This window comes from Mauremys mutica, chromosome 8, assembly GCF_020497125.1.
Source record: "Mauremys mutica isolate MM-2020 ecotype Southern chromosome 8, ASM2049712v1, whole genome shotgun sequence".
Lineage (NCBI taxonomy): Eukaryota > Metazoa > Chordata > Testudines > Geoemydidae > Mauremys > Mauremys mutica.
The window spans coordinates 46,633,124-46,651,230 of NC_059079.1; the positions used below are offsets into that span (position 1 = coordinate 46,633,124).

General features: G+C 41.0%; 1 long non-coding RNA gene across 1 annotated transcript in view; it reads right to left on the reverse strand.

Annotated features, from left to right (window-relative positions):
* Positions 1–13,701: 13,701 nt before the first annotated feature.
* The window catches only part of LOC123376354, a 72,910-nt gene continuing 68,504 nt past the window's right edge, over positions 13,702–18,107 (reverse strand). The window contains exons 3-5 of the long non-coding RNA XR_006581757.1: positions 17,036–17,095; positions 16,748–16,947; positions 13,702–15,321 (exon numbers count right to left, since the gene is read on the reverse strand). This is a non-coding gene — a long non-coding RNA (uncharacterized LOC123376354). The remainder of the gene's footprint in view (positions 15,322–16,747; positions 16,948–17,035; positions 17,096–18,107) is intronic.

The following is an 18,107-nucleotide window of genomic DNA, read 5'->3' on the forward strand; positions in this document are numbered from 1 at the left end:
TTTGAGAATTTAGGGGCCACAACACACAGATTCCAACAGGTTTCCCCTCTTCTCCTCACATCCTAAACCATCTTTGGCAATATAAGCAACCCAGTGGCTCTTTACATCTACTCCATTGTCCTCATAATAAATTCTAAGGAGAAGGAATCAAAGGGTCAAAGTGTTTCTTTGGAGAAGAGTAAGTAGGCCCACTGCCCTCAATCCACTTGAATATCTTTTGGGGACAGGTAGCCTGTCTTCCCCCACTCCATATTATGCAGCGGCTGCAATACTCCCACTGCACTGGCTTACAAAGCACCTGTGAGTGAGTTTATTAGGCCGAAGAAATGGAGTTACATGACAGACTACGTGGGGCTAGAAGGTGTCAGCCTCACAATCTTAAAGGACCAGGATGGCTATTTCCTGCTGTAGATACTCTCACTACCCACTAGGGTGCTCAAATGGATTGGAGAGTAGTGAGCCTACTTTCTGACCTACTGAGAGAAACATGAGGAAGAGGGTCAGCATTACACCACCCGAAGAACTAACAGAAAAGTACTACGAGGCTTCACTCTGAAGACAATAGAAGAAAGGAGTAAAAATGCTACCAGGCCAATGTCCAATCCCAAATACCAAGAATGTGGCTCACAGTACATTCAGTGGAATATGGTTCCATGTCAAAGGAAACATTTCTGAGGAGAGGGAAAAGGAAGGTCTTTTGTAGGTCCCACCCGAATGAGGAGCAAAGAGAATTGGACCTCTCATTCTCAGCCGGAGCAATGGGAAGGGGACCAACTAGTTCTGACTTTACCAGTCCCAAGAGCAGCTAGGGTGACAAAGTATGCAGTACCAGCCTCCCTTGCTCAGAGTAAGGGCCTGCAGGAAGACTGGAATGACCAGTGTCAACATTCAGTGGAGAAAAAAGCCAGTACCAGTGCGGTTCAGTGAAATTAATGTTCAGAACCTAATTTTGCCCAAATATGCTGTATGGCTTGATTATATATTAGCATGAGCACCAACTAATCAATGTCAATCTGCATACCTCTATTAACTTTGCACCAGATGGCTTCAGTGGAGGGACAGCATTTATTAAATGAGAACAAATATGCAGAGGCCAAAAATAAAACACAATAGGTAAGGACAAAACAAGAGACACATTTTGAGGGGAAATACAACGTCTAATTGGAATGCTTTGATCACATGAAATATTTGAGTATTGATAACTATCAGCATTAAGACTGCCAAATTATAGTTTACTAAACAAATATGGAGTTTTCAAAATGTTAAAGTTGTTCATCTGACCTTAAAAGAGGGTTGGATTTTGAAGGATATAACTGAGAGAAATTGTTGCATAACACACACATTTCAGGGGCTAGATTTTAAGAATTTTTCATTTCTGTGCTCCTTTGAAATTACTGGCTGTGAAATTGATGTCTCTGAAATATAGTTCACATCACTACTTCTGCTGCGATCAAAATAAAAGTAAATGGATATTCTGAAGAGAAAATTAAAGAAGAATTAGATTGACAGCTTCAGGTAAAGCTTGTTTCAAAACTAGGCTGTAGCACAATATGCTCTGCTAAAAAATAAATCAAAGTACAGTATAATGAAACAGGAGGAGGTCTGTATGCACTAGGAAACTTAGTGCATGGCAGCAGGTTTCACAGTTAGTGTACAGCCCCCGGTACACTGCAGGTTTACACCCAGCTTGTCATTAACTAACTCACCATCTAGCAAGTATATTAGCCTTCCCATAATTTATCATAATCAACAGGCATTGACACCTTTGCTAGAAACAGTCCTCAGGTCCCATAATCAAAAATGACACCAGAGAGTCAACCCATTTTTAACACTGAGCAGCTGAGTTATTGACAGAAAAGTATCACATGACCAGGTTGTACAGTGTATACTATACATGTGTATGGGCATATCACTGACTTCCACTTGCTTGATTTTTCAGATCTATCTGAGTGTGGTTCATAACAGTGGATATTGAAAGAGCAGTGGAAAAATTTTCCCTCAGCTCATCGTTGAAGTCTATAAACAGACTAACTTGAATTCTGTTCCTACATATGCGTATGAAGTTGGGGTCGGCTGCAGAGATGACCATGAAGTCTTGCCATATCAGTGGGACTGAGGTTCTCCATCCAAGTTATAGTTTAACCTTCTTTTTCCTTTGCCTCTACCCTGCTCCCCCTTTAGAAGCAGACATTGTTCAACTGCAGTCTGTTCCCTCTTTCATGCTGAACTGCCTTTGGGCCCAAAGTCTTCTGATCATAGCAACCAAAATCCTCTTGGCTTGCTTTCTTTGAAGTACCAAAGCAGCCAGTGAGTATGCGCGCGGGGGAAGGGGGACATCCAAACACTGCAGCATACGAGGTTACTGAGGGTAAACCACACACCATTTCTGTTTAACCAGTTTTAGGCTTTGTCTCTGCACCTTCCTGTTTCACAAAGGCAATTTTCTAGGCCTTTTTCGTAGAAGTTCTTTGTTCTTATGTTTAAACTATATCCTGCTGAGTGAGAGAACATGTTCCACCAAATGGAATTTTTCTTTTTACCCTCAACCTCTTGAATTGCCCTTTTAAGTGTACACACAAAGATTACATGCAACACTATGCACAGATTTTACTGTGGATTGTTGAAGACATACAGCAACACGGTATGCAAAAATGTCATGTGAGTAAAATATGATGTGAAAATTACCTTGTGGATGGATTTAAATCCCATTATAATATACCAACTAGAGTGAAATATAGCCACATTTACTCTTCCACCTATTTGGCCATGGACGGTTGGCACATGGAACTCAGACAAGGGACCTAATTCAGAGGTAATCAGTAAGTGAATTACAATGAACAAGTGAGTGTGACTGGCTGTAGGAGAACTTTTTAAGGCGTTAAGATTGTGTAATTCATATACCAAGGGGCCAGGAGAGAAAATATATATCTATCACATACACTTTAGTTTACAGCTTCCTGTCCCTTGATGTGCAAATTATTGCAGCCTAAGACTCTTACACATTTAAACTCTTTTATGCCTACTTAACAGTATCTAAGTTACTACATCTCACTTATTTTTAAATGAACCTTTGGTTTACTTTAAAAAAATGGAATTAAACTTATTAACATTTTATTTTGCCTTGGGTTGTTTTAAGACAGACTGAACAATTATTAGAGACATTGCCTTTGTCTTTCAAGCCTAACAAAAGCAAAAATGTGCTCACTCGTCTTTTCAGTCATGATTTGTGTTATCAATTTTGATGCTGCATTTAGTTCTTGACATTAAAATATAGCATAAAGAAGTAATAGAAGATTAGTTATTTGGAGGGCAAGCATTATGACTATAGTTCTCTCGTGTTATTTTGTCAAGAGGAATACCATAAGTTACACAAAACAGTCATGGAACATAACAGGAACAAGTTACTTATTGGGTTTTCTGTTTTACTCCGTGAGGGGGTCACAGGGTATTGTGCCCTAAAGCTGTAGCCCTTGCTCAGGCAAAGTTTTCATTAAATTCAACAGGCAGCAGGATTCGGCCCATACTAATTATCTTAATACAAATACAGTCTTCTTTATGCGATGCCCAACCAGAGTAACACTAACCTGGTGCCTAAGCCAGGGCTGCCCAGAGAATTCAGGGGGCCTGGGGCAAAGAAATTTTGGGGGCCCCTTCTATAAAAAAATTGCAATACTATATTCTCCTGGGGGCCCTTGTGGGGCCCACGGCAAATTGCCCCACTTGCTCCCCCCCACAGGCGTCCCTGGGAAAAATAAACCTTCTGCATTTCGGCACAAACCCAGTTTTGAGAAAACTTCTTTACAAGGTATCACCGGTTCTCAGCATCAGCTAGTGCTAAAAGGCATAAAGCTCATTAAAAGGGTTGGACAAATATTTTCCATCAAAACTTTTTCTGGATCGAAAACTAGGGGTTTTTAAAAAGCAGAAAAAAATCACGGACAATGTCTGCTTTCCTTCAAAATTTGTTGTGTTTTTTTTAATTGAAAAGCTGAAGTTAGTCTGCCAAAACCTGCATATGGTTTGAGGTTTCAGAAGTGTGCGGCCAAATATTTGCTGCTTGCTGTATTTGATTGTTTAAAGAAACAATAAAAAAATTCTGCTTAAAAAAAAATCCAAAAACTTTTGAACCACCTCAGCTTGTAACCAAACACCTGAGCCCATCCAGGCAGAGATTTTTCCAGGTTTCTGATACTCTGCTGGCTTCCTTGACTCATATCTGTCTCCATAACTTTGGATTCATTTAGGTTAGAACATAAGAACAGCCATACTGGGTCAAACCAAAGGCCATCCTGCCCAGTATCCTGTCTACTGACAATGGCCAATGCCAAGTGCCCCAGAGGGAGTGAACCTATCAGGTAATGGTCAAGTGATCTCGCTCCTGCCATCCATCTCCACTCTCTGAGAAACAGAGGCTAGGGACACCATTCTTTACCCATCCTGGCTAATAGCCATTAATGTACTTAATCTCCATGCATTTATCTGTTTCCTAGAGACTGGCTCCATGTGGTCCCTCACAAACTGGAGACGGTTACTGTGGGTTTTTCTTTACTATAGCTTATGTACATACTCCACAAACTGAGCATTTGAGCTTGTTCCAGAATCTGGGATGAGCCTATGTTGTCAAAACTGAAATGCTCAAAATAGCACATGCATGTGAATGGACGCAGGGTGCTAAAATTAAATTAATCCAGGGGTTCTCAAACTAGAGGTCAGGATCCCTCAGGAGGTCACGAGGTTATTACTGGGCGTCGTGAGCTGTCAGCCTCCACCTCAAACCCCGCTTTGCCTCCAGCATTTATAATAGTGTTAAATATATAAAAAAGTGTTTTCAATTTATAAAGGGGGGGGGCACATCAGAGGTTTGCTATGTGAAAGGGTCACCAGGACAAAAGTTTGAGAACCACTGAATTAACCCCTCTGAAGCCTCAGGGAATGCAGGGGAGGGGTATCTCCCTTGGTAGGGTTGGGAAGGATATTGCTCTTCTCATGTGATCCTTCCCCACAGTGGCTAATTTTAAATGAAGCTACTACCCTCCCCTGACATGAATCTCCCTGTGGCACTGAAATTACATATACACTATAATTTGGTATTTGAGAAGTGAAAGGGATGGTAGCTGTAGACGGGTTGGACTCACCCCTGCGGCGCCTCCTGCTGGTGACTCTGGGAATTAGCTCTGTTCCAGCACAGACCGCCCTCTGCAGGCTGGTGTTCCGCCTGTCCTCAGGCCCCTGTGTCCCTCCCTGGACCCAGTGCCCTTTTACATGGGGGTGCAGCCCCCTGGCAGTAACCCCTTTCTCTTAGGGTCTCCCCTCCTTGAGGAACCCCCACCTTTTATCCCCACCTTGCCTCAGTGTATGGCTGCTGCCAGTCATTGTCTAGCCCCATGTCCTGGGGCAGACTGCAGTATCAGCCAACTCATCACTGGCAAGGAGGGTTTTGACCTGCTGCCTTGGCCTACCCCTGGGCTGCCCTCTGCAACCCCCAGTACCTGTTGGCCCTTCGCTAGGCTGCAGCCTGGGGCTTTCCAGGCTGGAGCTCCCCAGCTCCTCTGCCTTTCCCCAGCCCTGCTCCACTCCAGGTACCTTCTCTAGCACCCTACAGCCAGGCCCTTCTCCCTCTATAAGCACAGGGAGACTTTCAGGCTTCTTGCTACCCTGGCCTTCTTATAAGGCCCTGTTGCTCAGTTTGGGGCGTGGCCCCAGCTGCAGCCACTTCCCCAATCAGCCCAGCCTAAAGGCTGCTTTCTCCAGCCTTGGCCCCTTCCCAGGGCTGTTTTTAACCCCTTCAGGGCCGGAGCAGGGGTCCACCCTGCTACCTAGCCCTAATGGAAAAGCTAATAGCTTGGCTCTTCTGCAAGCCTGAAACTGCCGAATGAGCTTTAGGGTAGGGCAGGCTGTGCCTCCCAAACAGCCTGGCCCTGCCCCCTATCCGACCCCCACCCACTTCCTGCCCCTGACTGCCCCCCTCAGAATCCCTGACCCATCCTGCTCCTTGTCCCCTCACCATCCCCTAGAGACCCCACCCCACCAACCACCACCCTGGGACCCCATCCCTGCTCCCTGTCCCCTGACTGCCCTGACCCCTAGCCACCCCCCCAGAATGCCCATAATCCACCCCCCCATTCCCTGCCCCCTGACCAGCCCCCCAACCTCTGCCTCCTCCCTATGCCCTGACTGTCCCCAGGACTCCCTGCCCTTTAGCCAACCCCCCTGGCCACAGCCTCTTACCCCCGGCTCCCTCCTCACCCGGAGCCTCGGCTGAACAGCTGCAGCGTGTCTCCGGCTAGGCCTGAGCCCCGCCCCGCTCAGAGCCGCGTGGTGAGGGGGCGGGGCTGTGAGCTCCACGCCGAGCGGAGGCAGCTGAGCTCAGCCCGGAGCTCGCAGCCCCGCCCCCTCACCACGCGGCTCTGAGCGGGGCGGGGCTCAGGGGCCCCGCCGGAGACACGGCGCTTGATGCGCTGAGGCTCCAGGAGAGAGGCGGAGGCGGGAGCCTCTGCTGTTCTCTTGGGGGCCCCTGCGGAGCCCGGGGCCCGGTGCAAATTGCCCCTTTTGCCCCCCCTCTGGGCGGCCCTGGCCTAAGCAGGTATAACCAACCATTTTTACACCCCTGCCCCACAAAGGAACAAAAGAAAGAAAACCCAAACCAAACCAAAAACTTACTCCTGATTCTGTTCCCATCTGAAAGATTACAAACTTTTTGACTTTATCAGTGTTATACAAGAAGACCCGGATACTATGTATTGTATTTTCTAAGTTTAAAATATTTTAAAGTCTGTGCATTATATAGCAATAAAAATGAAATAAAATGACAACACATTGTGCCATGCTTCTGTCATGATACAGCTTATTAGCTCCCTTAACTACACTTAACTCCTGATGATTTCTCATACGGAAGTCTTTTCAAGCCTCTAATTTTTTTTTTATTCTTCCCTTGATCTTGTCTGCTTCTGCTATAGGCTTTTTGTGAATAGTTGGTCCATAAGAATGGCAATATTGGGTCAGACCAAAAGTCCAACTAGCCTAGTATCCAGTCTTCTGACAGTGGCCAATGCCAGGTGCCCCAAAGGGAATGAACAGAACAGGTAATCATCAAGTGATCCATCCCCTGTCACTCATTCCCAGCTTCTGGCAAACAGAGGTTAGGGACATAATTCCTGCCCATCCTGGCTAATAGCCACTGATGGACCTATCATCCATTAATTTATCTAGATTTTTTTTAAACCCTGCTATAGTCTTGGACTTCACAACATTCTCTGACAAAGAATTTCACCCGTTGACTATGCATTGTGTGAAGAAATACTTCCTTGTGTGCGTTTTAAACTGGATGCCTATTAATTTTATTTGGCGACCCCCTAGTTCTTGTGTTATGAGAAGTAAATACCACTTCTTTATTTACTTTCTCCACAGCAATCATGATTTTGTAGACCTCTATCATATTCCCCCTTAGTCATCTCTTTTCCAAGATGAAAAGTCCCAGTCTTATTAATTTCTTCTCATATGGAAGCTGTTCCATACCCTTAATTATTTTTGTTGATCTTTTCTGAACCTTTTCCAATTCCAATATATCTTTTTTAGATGGGGCGACCACATCTGCACACAGTATTCAAGAATTGGGCATACCATCGATTTATAGAATCATATCATAGAATCATAGAATCTCAGGGTTGGAAGGGACCTCAGGAGGTCATCTAGTCCAACCCCCTGCTCAAAGCAGGACCAAACCCAACTAAATCATCCCAGCCAGGGCTTTGTCAAGCCTGACCTTAAAAACCTCTAAGGAAGGAGATTCCACCACCTCCCTAGGTAACCCATTCCAGTTCTTCACCACCCTACTAGTGAAAAAGCTTTTCCTAATGTCCAACCTAAACCTCCCCCTCTGCAACTTGAGACCATTACTCCTTGTTCTGTCATCTTCTACCACTGAGAGGCAATATGATATTTTCTGTCTTATTATCTCTCTCTTTCCACAGGGTTGTTAAATTTAATTAATTATATTATATTCTGGTCACTGTTACCAAGCAGTCCAGCTATATTCACCTCTTGGACCAGATCCTGTGCTCTACTTAAAAGTGAACAAGAATTGCTCTCATCTTGTGGGTTCCAGGACTAGCTGCTCCAAGCAGCAGTCATTTAAGGTGTCAAACTTTATCTCTGCATCCCATCCTGAAGTGACATGTACTCAGTCAATATGGGGATAGTTGAAATCTCCCATTATTGAGTTTATTTTAATAGCCTTTCTAATCTCCCTGAACATTTCACAGTCACTATCACCATCCTGGCCAGGTGGTCGGTAATATATCCCGACTGCTATATTCTTATTATTCGAGCATGGAATTACTATCCATAGAGATTCTGTGGTATAGTTTGGTTTATTTAAGATTTTTACTTCATTTGATTCTATGCTTTCTTGCACATATAGTGCCACTCCCCGACCCGCACAAGCTGTTCTGTCTTTCTGATATATTTTGTAACGTGGTATTACCATACTGAAATTCAGCAAGCTGCAAAATAAATTGCAGTTTTTAAAAGAGTGTCTACTACTGACCAGACCATGAATACCTAACTCACTCATGTGGGTACACTCATTCAGACAAGTAGTCCCATGATACTTAGGTGAGTGAATGTAAATAAAGGGTTCACAATCAGGCCATGGGTTAAAAAGACACCCTCTTAGCTAAGAAAACTGTTTTAGGTACTTCACAGTTTATCACTTGAAGATTAAGGACTAACACTATGGAAACTTTAATCCTTTTATGCAGCAAATTAGAAAATGTATTTTTCTTTTTAGTGCCCCATAATCCATGCAAGGGACAGATATTTGGTGCATGTAACACAGTGAATAAGGGATGATGTGGAAGGGAGAGGTGTTGTTCACAACTGTGGCAAAGTCCACCCCTTGCCCCAGTTTTCCTGGAGGGCTTTCTGTGATTAAGTAATCTGTGAGATGAAGGAGATGGGGGAAGGAGGAGGGCAGGGATAATATACATGATACACCAAAGCACAGAGTGGAGGTGCAAGGATTTTGCAAGCTCCACAGAATCCGTGGACTGGCTCCTTGAGGACAGGGGGAGAATTCTCAGCTCTCTAAATGAACAAATAGGGACAATTCTCAGGGAATGGGTCCAATGGGATTGCTTTCCAGAAGCACATCTCAATGTCTATAATGGAGATATGGAATGTCAATTTTTAAGATTCTCCTAAAACTAATATATCATGTTATATATAGATACACACTCTAAACCTGTGGACCTGTCGGAAAGTTCTGAAAGCCTGTCAGGTGGGAAGCAGACATGTAATGTAGAAAGAGCCCAGATTTAAAGTAATCTAGGAATTCACAGTGATGTAATTCTCATTATCATTCATGTAACACAAACAACTAATAGTAGTACCATGAGGCATGACTTTTGCAATAGCGTACATTTCTTCTTGATGCCACCATTATGGTTTCCTTATGTTGACAAATGACTGTTGCCCATTCCCCCATCTGCTACTTTTTCCATTAGAACAAACAATTTTATGCTTCTCTTCTCCTAAAAAACCAAACCTTTTAATTTCTAGATTCCTTTGTGCCAGGGTTTAGAAGCAGCTATAGATATCTGAATTACTGATTGCTATTTGGTGGCAATTATGCACATTTACATAAAGACAAAGTTGTGAAAAACAAAATTAGTTTAGGTTTGATTTAGCATTGCACTAATATATATTGTAACTTAAGGCACAAAACACACCCCCTGTAATAACTTTCAGCTCTGACAATACATACCATATATACTATGTTATTACATAATTAAGGCTGGCAGGTTGAATTTTAAACCCTATTTTTAGGAATGTATGATTTGGCCATTAGAGCGTACATACAACAAAATATACTTATTTGTAGCAAGCAAAGTATTCCTCCAGGAGCACTCAGATTCAAAGTTTTCAAGTTACAGGCCCCTAAAGTCATATTAGCACCTACCTGTTTTTCAAGAGTGCTGAGCACAGAACACCTCCCACTGACGACAATATAGCTATGCAGGTAAAGGGCCTGTGAAACCATCTGCACAGATGACTCCTGCCTCTGCAGATCTGGGGTTCCCAGTCACACATATTACCAAACCCTGCAGAGCTGGTATGTTATACTGCAAACTCCTGCTTGAAAGGAATTGCCTCTCTGCTACCTTCTATAGGTCTGTCCATGGGAGAGAATGGTCTGGCCCATATATTTCTGTGGTAATCTCCCATTTTCATACTGTGGAGTTTAAGGGAAGCTCTCATCCTGGAGTCCCATTAAGCAAAAAGGAACCCGGTCCTAACAACAAGTCCCCCATTTCCTCACTGCAGACCAGATCTTATATCCCTTTTTGTGCGCAAAGGGGAATACACAGTCTTTGGGGCCTGTTTGTGTTTTGTCTTCAGACAAATTAAACCCAAACCTCCTTGTGGCACTATCCCACAGTACCACTGTCCATTTAGGCCATGACAATTTGTTCATTCCACACTCTGTCTTCTCAGGGTTTTGAAGAAAATTAAAAAGAAACAAAGGCCAAAATACATTTCTTCACTAGTCCTTCCTGCAGTAAGCCTAGATCGAAGTCCTTCAACTCATTCCCCTGCTGATTCTTTAAACAGAGTCAGCCTAGAAACCTCTCCACTCCACAGTCAGTTCTAACTAACCCAAAGCTGCTTTCATTTCCTGCTTAAGTGTGTACAAATGCTGCTAGGATGAACATAGTTACAGCCTTTGCCTCTAATTGAGGGTGGGACAATTCCTCTTCCTGATGCTCTTTTAAAGGGTAATTAACTCCTTGCCGGCATTGAGTCAGTGGGAGGTCTGTGCCACCCCCTTACAATTTCCCATACTATTGCATCAAACCTGCCCAACTGGCAAGTAGAGCTAGCTGAAATATTTTGATCAAAAATGTTACTCAGTGAAACATGATTTATCAAAAAGTGATGGGAAATTGAAATTTCCAGAGTAAAAACTAGTGGGAAATTTCCAAATGGACACAAAGTGAAAACTTGTTACATTTCAAATTGCATTTTATTTCATTTAGATTTTTGAACTTCTCTATTTCAAATCACACTGAAGCAAGAAATACAATTTAAATCAAGAGGCACTTCATTTGGTTTGGTTTTCAAAAACTGAAGTGTGTTGGAAATGTTTAGTTTTACCAAACTGAAAAAATTGGCTTTGAATCAAAATAGAATTAAAACTAAAAATTTTGATTTCATTTAAGTATTTCCCACAATCTTTTTCATTTTTAAACAAATAGAAAAAAAAAATTCTATGAGCTCTACTGGCATTTCCTTTTTCATTCACTAATCTTCAGTTATCTGTGCAATTTTTGATACATCAGTGGGAAAGACTAGGTATATAAACAGAGAAAAAACACCTCTGAAAATGCAATGGTTTTGTAAATTGCTTTCATGAACATGAAACACTGGGAGAATTACAGCAGTTAGAAGAGAACCTGTATTTGCTTTTTCTAAAACTGGCATGTAGCAGGGTGCTGGTGCAAAGGCACCTAATTAGCCCCTGCTCAGCCAGCCCCAATCAGGGGAAATAGATTGGGGCTGGGGAGAAGGCTGGTGCCTGGCCTTTAGAACTGGCTGCACCTGCAGGCCTGAGGCTTCAAGGGCTATAAAGGCTGGCTGGCAGCCAGAAGAAAGGAGACTGGCCAGGGGAAGGTCAGTCTCCAGACTGAGGGTAGCCTCTGTGCAGAAGAGGCAACTGTAAGGCCTGCAAGCTCTGTATATAGTATATCACTGGTGATGGGAGAACAGAGTGTAAATAAAGCCACAGGTGCTGTAGAACTAGAAGCCTCTCTGAACTTTATTGGGGCTGCCAGTGGGCCCCAGGAAGAGGGGTGGGCAGAGGACCTGTTACATGGCACAAAATATATTAGCTTTGTTTACTTTCAAACCTTTCAGAAAGCCATAGTTGCAATAGCACAAGGATTGTTTGCCTTGGAAACAAAAATGAAATTGGCAACTGCTTTCATACCATGTGCAATCTTCTTGGAATAACTATTCAGTATTTGTAGTAAAATATACATTAGGTTTTTTATTTACAAACAATTAATCCTCACTTGCAAGGGGAAATTAAATAATCATTACCAAGGGGCAATGTTTCTATAAATGCATCATTTGCAGTCAAAGATGAAACGACTGTACTTATAACATTTCAAATAGGAAAGAGTGTTTTATTGAAGAGGTTATGCTGGAAACTTCATAAGTAAAAGCAGCAAACTAGAGGGAAAAAGACAATAAAAAGAAATATTTAATCTTTATCCCAGAAACCAATAGGTTAATCAAAATAATCTTAAATTAGCAGAACACTGGAATGCCTTATAGAAATTCACCACTCTAAGATCTATACTATCTTCACCAAGGACAAGATAACACCAAATCAAGCATTAGATGTAGTGAACAAAAAATCAATGTTTTTTGTTAACTGAAAGTGTTTTTAGGTTAAATTAATAGAAACCTATTGAGAGCCATTTGCTAAACTATGACTGTCTTTGTTGAAACTATTGAACATTATAATTAACATATGAATTTAACCTAACACACTTAAAATATATTGAGAGCAACCCTTTGGAAATTAGTGCAATGGTAAAAAATGCAGGCACAACATCAAACAATTGTCCAAATACTTTTCCCTTATGAGGGAACTAAACTTATGTCAAATAGTGTTGGGAAACAGCTGAACATTCTTTGGCTCTGATCGCACAGTTCACAGTCAACATCCTAACAGAGTTGCATTGGAGTCAATGATGTTCCATGTGAGCCCAGCTGTTAGCCAGCATACTAGCAATTGGAAGATCAGGTCCACAAAGTCCTTAGAAGATTCTGTAAGATTTAGTCTAAGGGTTAATATTTTCAAAATGACTAAGTGACTATGGAGCCTAAGTCTCATTACCATTCAAGGTGACAACCAGAGGAGTGCTTGTAGCCAAATGGCATATTGCTTAGATAGAAGAGCAGGCTGCTTCCAGGGATAGAAGCTTGGCATAGCAACTTGGCTGACCTGGCAGCTAAAGAGCAGGTAACGTTTTCTCAAAAAAAAAAAAAAAAAAAAAAAAAAAAGGGACCTCAGACAATTTTGAAAAGATATGGTCTGAATTTTTAGAAAATGTTGATTAATTCCTGCCCCCCTTTGCTTTTTTTATTTGTTTTTTTTACTCTCCCCTCCTTATATTTTCTTCAGGGGGAATAATAAAAAAGTGGGGGGGAAGACAGATTTTTAGACTCATAGACTTTAAGGTCAGAAGGGACCATTATGATCATCTAGTCTGACCTCCTGCACAATGCAGGCCACAGAATCTCACCCATCCACTCCTGTAACAAACCCCTAACCTATGTCTGAGTTATTGAAGTCCTCAAATTGTGGTTTGAAGACCTCAAGCTGCAGTTTCACCCTAAGACAAGAACTTTCTTTTTGTCAATGTTTTAATTAACAAGAAGCATCAGACATCTGAATATGTTAAAAGTCTCAACACTCAACCTACATGAGTATGTCTTGTAGGAGTTTTAGACCTCCTTCCTAAGAAGATCCACTATGATAGAAGTCAATTAACAATGCTGCAGAGAATTAGGAGCAATATATAAATAATAAAATCACATTTCAGACAAGTGAACTAATGAGCAATGTACACTGAAATTATATTGGATTAGGTAATTTTATGGTAAACTATACATATGAACAGATATTTCAGGATATACTTACAATAGAGTTGCAGAGAAGAATAGGGATAACTGCTAAGAACTGTAGCTAAAACAAAAATGTTTTCAGATGGCTTAAAAAATTGAGCTCTCATTAGCTCTTCACTTTTTTGGGGGTGGAGGGGCATTAAATAATTCCTCTTCCTAACATTCTTTTTGTCTTTTCCATTTCAAAAGGTCATCATGAGGGGAGATGAAAGCATGGATGAAGATTTTAGTAAAAGTGGCACGGACATTTTTAATGGTGGTTATATAGAAAGAAGTCTGAGTTGAAGTGGCAGATGAAAATAGAACTCAGTCTGAGCACTCTTGCCTTCAAGACACTTCACTGAAGGAAACAGAGTTGGAGCCACAACTTTGTTCAGTAGTGGCATAGAAAGTGCTTTTCAATTTATAAACATATAAATTAACCACTTTTTGCTACAACAGGCTGATCAATATAGATGCCCTGTGTGCTAGATGCTGTTTTTTTTAAAGTAATTTCTAAAAGAAAAATCTATACTTTAGTGTTAGTGAGCAGTCCAATTATTGGACTGTAAGAATTCAGAGCAACTTCTATCATGCAGCTGCAGTATAAAATGGAATTTTATTGCAACATAGAATATAGAACCAGGAAGGGCCTGTAAAAAAGGTCAGAATAACTAGCGTTTATCCATCTTTTTCCCTTTGTTTTCTCATATGTAGATTTCTCCTAAAGATGTATAGTCAAAGATAATAAAGTACAATTTAATATAATTAATCTTATCTGCAGAATGGTTCCCATTATTTTATGGTTGTAGTAAATACAAGTCACAAAATGTGATGTGGTTATTTTTGTTGAACAAAAGTTGGAGAAAAACATTCCCTCCTCTTCTGCCCAAGCTACTCTGAAGTTTCTATAGTTTCCATAAAACTGAACTTGAGTATTGACCTTTAAGTTTCTTGAACAGAGCCATCACCTTGAGATATACAGACCAACAATATAAATTAGTGTGAAGGAATTCTCCTCTGCTTGTGTGAGTTTAGGAGGAAGGCTGAAGGAGCAACGTGGCAAGGATGAATGAATGTGGAAAAATTCTCTCTCGGTAACACTAGTTTAAGCAATGTAGGAATAACAGAAGCATTTGGTTGCGCTTTTGAAAATCTGGCCACTGGGACTTTCAAAGGTTTTAAGGGAGTTAAGTGCTCAGTTTTAGTGTTCATCTTCCTTAGACTATTTTGACAATCCCACAATTACAAGCCTAACATATTTGAAAATCTCGAGCATTAGATTTGAAATACAAGCTGCTGCTGTTCTCAAATACAATACAAGGTTATCACTGCCACATTTGTCATTCCAAAGGTGCTGGGTCAGTTGCCCTGAAATTGAACCTTTTCATTTTACCTTGAAACTCATCGCTTGGTCTGACTTTAAGGAGAACTCTGGTTTGATAAGACTACTTCTGTCTTTGGCATCCATTATTTGGTCTTTTGTCTTTCAAACCCCACTTCAGTCTGGTCCAGCTTTCCTCAATAGGTGCCTTGAAAGAGTGCTAAGTCGGAGAAGTCTGTAGCGGCATTCCATCCAAAGAACTCTACTTTTCATAAGTTATGGTGACTGGTTTGTTTAGTATCAAATCCTTGCCAGCACAAATTCTAGGATAGATTAAAAAAAATCCTGTACAAAAGCAATTAAAGATAACACTGCCACTTAAAAAGAAAAGCAAATAAAAGCAAACAGTCTGTTCAGTTCCCTCCCACATTTTTTTTTCTGTCTAGGGTTTTTTTCCCCCTAAATGGACTCAAAGTTCATATATGAACAGCTTTATAACCTCAGATGGCAACCCCTCTTCATACTACCAAGGGAGAAAGAAAATAGAAGCATTAAGAAAGGGGTTCTATACAGATCATTATCCTTAAACACCATCATGAAGAAACATTGGGGTAAAGATTTTTTTTTTAATTTAATGTTAAGTGACAGAGGAGAGAATTTCCATAAGACCGTTTGATAGGAAGGGCCCATAGTCTCCCCTTCAGGAGAGCCCTACATCACTTTGGAAATAAATTTCTGAGGCACAAAACTCAACTTTGGCTCCATATCTAGTGTAACATATATTTGATACCTACACAATGACTTGAAATAGTAGGTCATGAAAATGGTGGAGTGGTAAATAATGATGAGCATAGGGTCAGTCCTACAATGCAATCTGGATAGCTTGGTAAGTTGGCCTGACTTGACCAACATGTATTTGAATATAGCCATATGCAAGAACACACATGTAGGAACAAAGCATGTAGGAAACACCTAACACGTGGAGACTCTATTCTGGAAGACAGGTGACTGACAGGGATTTAATGGTCATGGTAGCCAACTAACTGAACACCAGCTCACAGTGTGATGTGGTGGCTAAGAGTGAGAATATAGTCATTGGTTGTACAAGTAAGGGAGCATTGAGTAGGAGTAGGGAGGTGGCATTAGTGAGACCATAACTCAAATAATTGATTCTACTTGTAGTGTCCATGCTATCAAAAATGCATGTTGACACACTGGAATTGGAAATGGTACAGAAGAGACCTACAAGAATGATCTGAGCTCTGACGCATTTATTTTTACTCTGATAGGCTTAAGAAGCTCAGTCTATTTTGATTATCCAAGTTAAGAGGTGACTTGATCGCTGTCTATAAATACCCTTTGGGAAAATATTTGGTAGTAGAGGGTTGTTCAGTCTAGCAAAGGTTCAATGGCTAAAAGCTGAAGCTAAACAAAATCAGACTAGAAATAAGATGCAATTTTTTTTAACAGTGAGGGTAATTAACCATTGAAATGTATCTAGGGATAGAGTGGATTCTCCCACTACTTGAAGGCTATAAATAAAAATTGAATGCTTTTTCTAATAAATATGCTCTAGCTCAACCAAATGTTATAAACTTGATGCAGGAATTATTGGTTGAAATTCTGTGTCCTGTGAAGATGGTCAGATTAGATACCTTCTGGCCTTAAAAAACCAACCAACCAAACAAAAACTTTAAAACTAAATTGCTCTATAGAATTAATAAGTTAAACTTCTTATTGAGGGCCTACCATTTTTCTCATATTTTCACTTCCAAATTCCTGCCTCCTGTAAAATTCACAGGGTATGTTTCTGGCCTTCCTGAAAGTCTGTCAACCATGCCCCCAAAACAATGCCACAAGCTTAGTGGCATACTCTGACAAACGGGACAGCAGGAGGGAGCTCATGTATCCAGCAATGTCTTCTCTTGGTTCAGTTGGTTTCTAAAGTACTAGAAGAAAAAAACATTCCTCATTACACCCAAGGTAAGATGCCTATGGAGTTGAGAAACAGAGTTTAGTTGCTTATTGTGATGTTACCTTTGCTCCAAGGTCAGTTAGTTTACAAGGAAGTGGATAGGGATTTCAGAAGCACTGTGCCTGTAGAGAAACAGAAAAAAAAATTAAAAGGTAGTTTGCCTATGTTTTAGGGATCACAAAATTACTTTGGCAGCCTAAAAGTCAGATTGCAACACACTGACTGGTTTCTATCTGCTGGTGACACTTCGTTTCTCTAAACTGCTGTCTGAAGTTTTGCTTGCAGTGAGACCGTTGAGATTCTACAGCAGGAAAAATAGACGGGAAAACCATCAGCTGGTGTAGATTTCAGTCATATTTAACTAAAATATATCTAGGTATAAATTATGGGTGTGCATAGATTTAATCATTTTTATGTACATTTTACAACTGCAAGGAACATATGAGAGTGAGAGAGGGTGACATGTTTGAAATGCATTACTATTTCTCTATATCAAGAGCCTCATCTCAAAGGCTCAGCATTCATACAGAAAAGGAGCATTATTCATTCCCATCCCTCCTTGTCCACCTCCAGCTTTTCGTAACATTCTTGCTAAAGCTTTTAATTAAAAATAATATTTGTAGTCATAGTGCATCTTCACATGTTAGAATTAGGGACACAGAACCATCGTCGAAATCACATGCAACATTAACAATATTCTTATTCCAAAACTGTGCCATCAGCACCACAATATTCATTCTATTCAATCAAACCTATCCTAAGGAATCCTCTATAACCAATTCTGTAGCAACACCAACATCTTAGTGTCTGACCCTACTGTTGTTGTACCTACCACGATAAATAAATAGGAAAATATAACAAAGTAGCGCATAGAAGACTAGGCTGCATGAAATTCCCCATTGACATAAAAAGGCTTTCATAGTAAAGTAGAAAAGGGCCAGGGGGAGGGGGAGAGAATCACTGTAATTGTAGAACTGTGAAAATTGTTCCAGCTCATACTAGTTCCTTTTACTCAATTCTCTTTCACCCTCATGGGGTAAAATGATAGTAGGTTTTTTGGGGGGGTTTGGGGGGGGAGAGAAGGAGGAAAGCCTAGAAAACTTTGGCACAGGAGTGCCAAAACGAGAGAGAAAA